Here is a 6353-nt window from a genome sequence, read left to right on the forward strand (position 1 = left end):
CAACCGGCTCCCACTGCTCTCATGCCTGGCGCCGTGGGAAGGCCAGGCCCTCCCATTTGACATTCCTGCCCTCCCCCAATTAACACATTTTTTATTATTTATAACATTTAAAAAACAATATATATTTTCCTCCTCCTCCTCCTCCTCCTCCTCGCAACTGCTCAAAGACCAACAGCCCCAGATGATCTTGGGGTTAATAAACCCAACCAGGTGAAACGGGATCGTTATCCAGTGAGATTGTTTTTAGGAAAGAAGCGCACTTTGGCCACTACATGGTACAACAACAAACCATGGCTTGAATATTCTTTAAAAGCAGACGCAGCCTTTTGCTTCCCCTGTAGACAGTTTAAGGTAAATACGTCTTCATCTGATGCGGCTTTTACTGTCAAAGGTTTTTGCGACTGGAAACACGCATTACAGACTGATAAAGGACTGATAAGGCATGCCGCATCAAAAGAACACATTTCATCTGAGAGTTGTGGAGAGAGAGACAGATACGCGAGGAAACAAATAAGGAAATTAGTACTTTGGTGAACACAGATCAGCTGGCACGGAACCGTTATTACGTGTCAGCTGTCGTTGATATTATAGCTTTTTTAGCTGTCGACCAACTCCCTCTCAGAGGTGACCACGATTCACTCCACAGCATGTCCGAGTCAGGCAGTGGGCTCTTCCTATCGCTGTTTGAGCATACGCTGCACAAAGATGCAGAGTTGGCCAAAATAATGTTCTAAGTTAGCTCGGCTGAGCGAAAGGATAAACCTGCAGTGCATAGGAAAAGCCTTAATATGAAGTAACATTAAGTGACCCAAAATGGTCACACACACAAGGCACTCAGGTTCGTGATACTGAGGGGCAGGAGACGTGGTTCCAATTGATCAAATGTTTTATTTCTGGCATTCAAATATCATTAAAAACACCATAAGATCATTATACACACTGGAAATAAAGGGGGGAACTCTTAATTCAGGAATGCTGAGGCTTACCAGTGGATGGAGGTGACGAGGGGTGAGAGGGATCCCAACAAAGTAAATTAAGGCACCCGTGATCACTACACACTCACACGAATGAACACAAATCAGGGGGGAGCACAGCACGACAGACAAAGGGGGAAGCCACCACCGGGGACACCAGCACCACACCTTTGGCTCTCAGCAACTAAGAGGGGCAAACAAGACACAATTACTGGGATAACAGTCAACACAAATTAATACACAGACCAACACATAAAATAAGTACAAGACAATAAAAAGTCAAGAATACTACGAAATACTGATTTCCAGTAACTGATATTAACTGAAATAAACAAAACAAATTTAAAGCAACAGGGTCGAAAACTAAACCAAACGAAAATCAACTTAACCGTCTACTTAATCATGAATTAAATAAACAAACAAAAATTAACTCAATTAAATAACTAATCATGAACAGAGATTAATCGAACAGTCCGCGATAACAATATAAAATATGGCCCTGTAATGAAGAGCAAAGGCACAGTGATACCAAGAGGCTGGTACAGACAATGTAGGCCAAGAGCAACACCCGCCAGGCAGTAGTGTAGCGGTGAAGCACAGTAGGGCAGGCAAAGCGGCTGTAGTGTGCAGACAGACACAGCCGTGAGGGCAGACCAGCCGTCCAGGCAACACTCAGTCAGGCAGGCAGGCAAGACAGTCTCGTAGACGTAGAGCAGTCGTGGATGCAACACAGACGTAGAGGAAAAACAGCAGTCCTTTATCACGCTTCCAGCGCAGAGCCTAGCAGACATTAAGCGATCAGGTGATGTTAGAATAACAATATTAGGTTAAGATCATTCAGGAAGAATGAGACAAGCAGAATGTCTACCTACCGATCAGGCCAAGTTCAGACAAACACACAGCAGGAGAGCTTCATTTACAGCGGCAGCAGACATGGGCTGCAGGATCCCTGCGAGGGTCTACAACCAGCGATACATTTAGTATTCAGGCTAATTGTCATGCTAGGTGTACAACAAACGGCAGCCACTGCAAACTCACCGGTGCCAGCCATGGATGTATAATAAGAACCAGCGCCGTATAGACTGAGAGTTATGTCATCTCCGTTCACTCCAATGGACCACTTTTTTACAGCAATGGCGGATCGTGGAGCCTCTCAATCGTTCCCCGGAAGTTAGCGCCAAGGCTAGCAGAGCTGTAGAGTTGCAGCATAATAGACCGTTCGTGACGGACTTTTAAAGGTAAGAAGAAGCTTAAAGATTTATATTGCGGATATTATCAGTACATCTGATTCAAATTAACATGTGTATTAAAGGATGTCAGTGGATTATCCCTAAATTAGTAGATTTAGGGAACGTTTACAGATAACAGATTAAGCTAGGATACCATACCATAGTACCATACACTATACCATAGTGGTTGAATACACAGTATTAGGAAACACTTTATACTTACTGGACATGTTATACTCATTATATACTGCATATAAAATATGACCAAGAATGTGAGACAACTTTATAGAAATTCATATCACATCTGTTACTGATGCCATTTGTCATACTTTGTTAAACTCACAAATAATAAAGTTCCATAACTTCAGTTGGGAACAAAGACCACACCTTATCTCCCCAAGGCAATTTCCCATCCAATAGGTGTGCTATATAGGTGTGTATAACCCTTTCTCCTGTCTGTTACTCCCTCTTTCAGCACAAGAACCAGAGGGGGATTCAATGGAGCCTGAATACCTGCACTGAGACCCTCACCCTGCACCCTGAGTCTCAACTCTCAGTGTTTTTCAAGCCTTTCCCTGTTTTTTTGTATTAAACAAAACATTAAGCTTTCCCAATGGTGTGGTTTTCGTTTTGTGAAAAAGTGCAAATGCAGTGTTTGTATACAATAACCTAACCTCACATATTTTTTTGCTGTTGGTCATGAAATTGCTCCTGCTGACTTGTGCCTGCCATTTTTTCCTCCGCTCTGTGTCAGTGGGGAAGCCGTACATTCGTACTCCTTTCTCAGAGCGATTTGAGCATCCCCAGGCAGCACAGCAAACCATGGTGGCGACTAGGAGGCAGCACAGCAAACCAGGACAACACGGAGGAAAAGGCACAGACAAACTGCATGATATGCTATTCAATGTTTATTGAATTCCATGTATTTGCAATGGATGTTCCTAAAACAACACATTTAACATCATCATCATCATGCTGCTGCTGCTGCTGCTGCTAGTCCTTTGATAGTCACCTGTCGGTCTCCTGTCCTTTCTGAAAGCCATAAAGATGACATTAGTCATTTAGATAACTTGTGTCCTCAATTACCATGGGATTACTGAAACTACCATGAATTTAAGAAAATGGTAGAAATTAATCTAATCTGAATTTTGAAGCATTCCTTTAGATCCCCTCCCTCTAAATATATCAATAAACATTAGAAAGTGATGCTCCTGACTATTATACAAGTTTAAGAAGATAATATTGGTTTGAAAGAATTCAAAGCTATAAATAAACAGCAACAGGCTCTTTAACCAAGGCACTGTTAGCCTAACATGTAAACTAGTTGTTCACACTAATCCTAATATTATCACTTAATATTAGCAAATTCTATTTAATTTTTTTTAACATATTGATGTAAATACATACACATATCGATTTGTTGTATAAATATTGCAAATCAAAACCTTTATTCACTAATAATTACCAAAAGTCGAAGTTCTATCTCCTGTTATCAATGCATTCACATTGCCCGCCATGAACTTCCGGGGAACGATTCTCGTCTACATGAACCACGTGACGATAACCGTTTTTGGACTTCCGCTGTCGTAACTCTTCTATCTATACGGCGCTTCTATCTATACGGCGCTGATAAGAACGTGCCAGCGGAGAAAGCACGTCAGCGGAACCCGGAAGTGGCCTTTGTGCCAAAGAGCAAGAGGGAGCAAGAGCGACACTGACCCCTCTTTATAAAGGTTGCCCCGTGTGGTGATAGGACTGAACACTCCTGCTACATGTGCAAGAAGGCAGTTCACTACTGTGGCCACTTTCTATTGTTGTAAGGTATCGGTTTCGGCGATACTGGCCCTGAAATACTTGGTATCGGATTGAATCCAGATTTTGTGGTATCGCCCACCCCTAGCCCATAGACTGGTTGTGCCGTAGGTTGAAGGCTTGCCGTAGATTGAAGCCCTGTTCGCGGGGACGCGCAAAGGTGACGTCATTGCGTGTATTGAGCGTTCGCCTAGTTTTCTAAGCTTTTTTCTCACTTTTGAATTATATAGTTCCAATCAGATTAAACAGCAAACGACTGAATAAATAATGTGCATACAATTGGGAGGAGGCTCGTTTTAAGGACACAACCTTCGTATTGGAACAAACTTCTTTTTTTATGCTCCCCACAAATGGAACAAACTTCTAGAAAACCTGAGGTCTTCACCACCTTTTAACTTGTTTTAGCACTTACCGTATTTTTTTTCGTTTTCGTTTTTAAACTATTTTATATCTCATTGTTTTTATGAAACTGTTATTCCATTATGTTTATTTATTGTGTTCCTCTCTGTTCTACTGTCATGTGTTAATGATCATGTAAAGCACTTTGAATTGCCTCTGCGTCTGAAATGTGCTATTGTGATGCCCCTGTGGGTCCATCAGTAGAGAGGGTATAGCTGTTCCGTCTGTGCTGCATTGGATCCAGTGATTGTGGTGATTCAGGGCACCTGGGTCTGGTGTCCTGGAGCTATTTAAAGCCTCTCTGCTCCTATCTGTGGGCTCTCTGCTTTCTCCTGCAGGCAACTGGCTCTGAGGAGTAAACCCACTGTCTATCTTGACGTGTTTGTGCAAAAATAAACACCTTTTTATACTCGTTAATGTGTTGTGTCTCCTTTTTGTTGTGGCCTTCTGAGCCAGGTCGCAACAGCTAGGATGGCAAACATACGGCCAGCAGGAGAAATACGACTGCTTGCAAGGACAACGGAGAAAAGAAAAGATAAATGACCTGCTATCAGGTCTAAAGAAACAACAGGCCGTTTTTACCCGGAGCCGAGATATAAGTGACGCAGCAGTGAAAGCCAGCTATCTCATCGCTAACGAAATAGCATCAGCCTCAAAGCCATACTCTGAGGGTGAGTTTGTGAAAACATGCATGCTGAAGGCTGCAGAAATGGTGTGCCCTGAGAAGCGACAGGCTTTTGCCAACATTAGTCTAACGAGGAATACAGTGAAGGATAGGATTGCCGATCTTTCAGCATATTTGGATAGCCAGAAAAAAACAAAAGTCAAGTCATTCGTAGCATTTTCAGTTGCAATCGGTGAGAGCACTGACATTACAGATGTTGCTCAACTGGCCATATTCATTCGTGGTGTTGATGAGACTTTGACGGTCACCGAAGAGTTCCTTGAGTTGGTTCCTATGACAGACACCACTAAAGCGGATGACATTTTTAGCGCTCTCGTTGAAGCACTGGACAGGGTTGGAGTGGACTGGACCCGTGCTGTCAGTCTGGCTACAGACGGCGCGCCATCAATGATCGGGAAAAAAGCAGGTGTTGCAACGAAATTCAGGGAGAAAGTACAAGCAGCAAATGGAGGAGATCGTTTTTGGACATTCCACTGTATTTTGCACCAGGAGGCATTGTGTTGCAAGTCGTTAAAAATGGATCACGTCATGAAAGTGGTTGTTCAAACGGTTAATTTCATCCGAGCCAGAGGGCTGAATCACCGTCAGTTCGACAGCCTCCTCAGTGATAAAGACATCACCTGTAGCCTACCATATCACACTGATGTAAGGTGGTTGAGCCGAGGTGCCGTGCTGAAACTTTTTTCTGATCTACGCGAGGAAATCGGACAGTTCATGGAGAAAAAGGGTAAGCCAGTGCATGAATTAAAAAAAAACAGAATGGCTGCAGGACCTTGCATTTATGGTGGATATTTCAGAGCACTTGAATAATCTGAACATAACGATGCAAGGTCGCAAAAAAGTTGTCACAGAATATTATGACAGCATACGCGCATTTAAATTGAAGCTGGCTTTGTGGGAGACACAGCTGTCAAGTGGTGACCCTGCTCATTTCCCTCATCTAAGAAATGTGCATATGACTGGAGTTACTGCTGACATGAGACGGTACAAAGACAAAATTACGGAATTGCTGCGGGAGTTTGAGCGGCGGTTTCAGGTCTTTGGTGAGCTTGAGACAGAGTTTGCAGTTTTTCGCTCGCCATTTGCAGTTAAGGCTGCGGATCTGCCCGTCGACATACAACTTGAGATAATCGATTTACAATGTGATCAGGATTTAAAGGACACATTTGCCTCGTCGGACTTGGGCACATTTTATCGGTATCTTTTGTCAGGATACCCCAAATTGACAGCCCTGGCAGCAAAGGTTTTGAGCAT

General features: G+C 43.1%; 1 long non-coding RNA gene across 1 annotated transcript; it reads right to left on the minus strand.

The window, feature by feature from the left end:
• Positions 1 to 1616: 1616 nt before the first annotated feature.
• Positions 1617 to 5760, minus strand: LOC307042540. Its single transcript, XR_013809148.1, has 3 exons — positions 3669 to 5760; positions 1847 to 3235; positions 1617 to 1754 (listed from the first exon to the last, which is right to left on the minus strand). It is a non-coding gene; the product is annotated as an uncharacterized lncRNA (long non-coding RNA).
• Positions 5761 to 6353: the final 593 nt, after the last annotated feature.

Source organism: Notothenia rossii (genome assembly GCF_949606895.1).
Source record: "Notothenia rossii genome assembly, chromosome: 6".
NCBI classification, from domain to species: domain Eukaryota; kingdom Metazoa; phylum Chordata; class Actinopteri; order Perciformes; family Nototheniidae; genus Notothenia; species Notothenia rossii.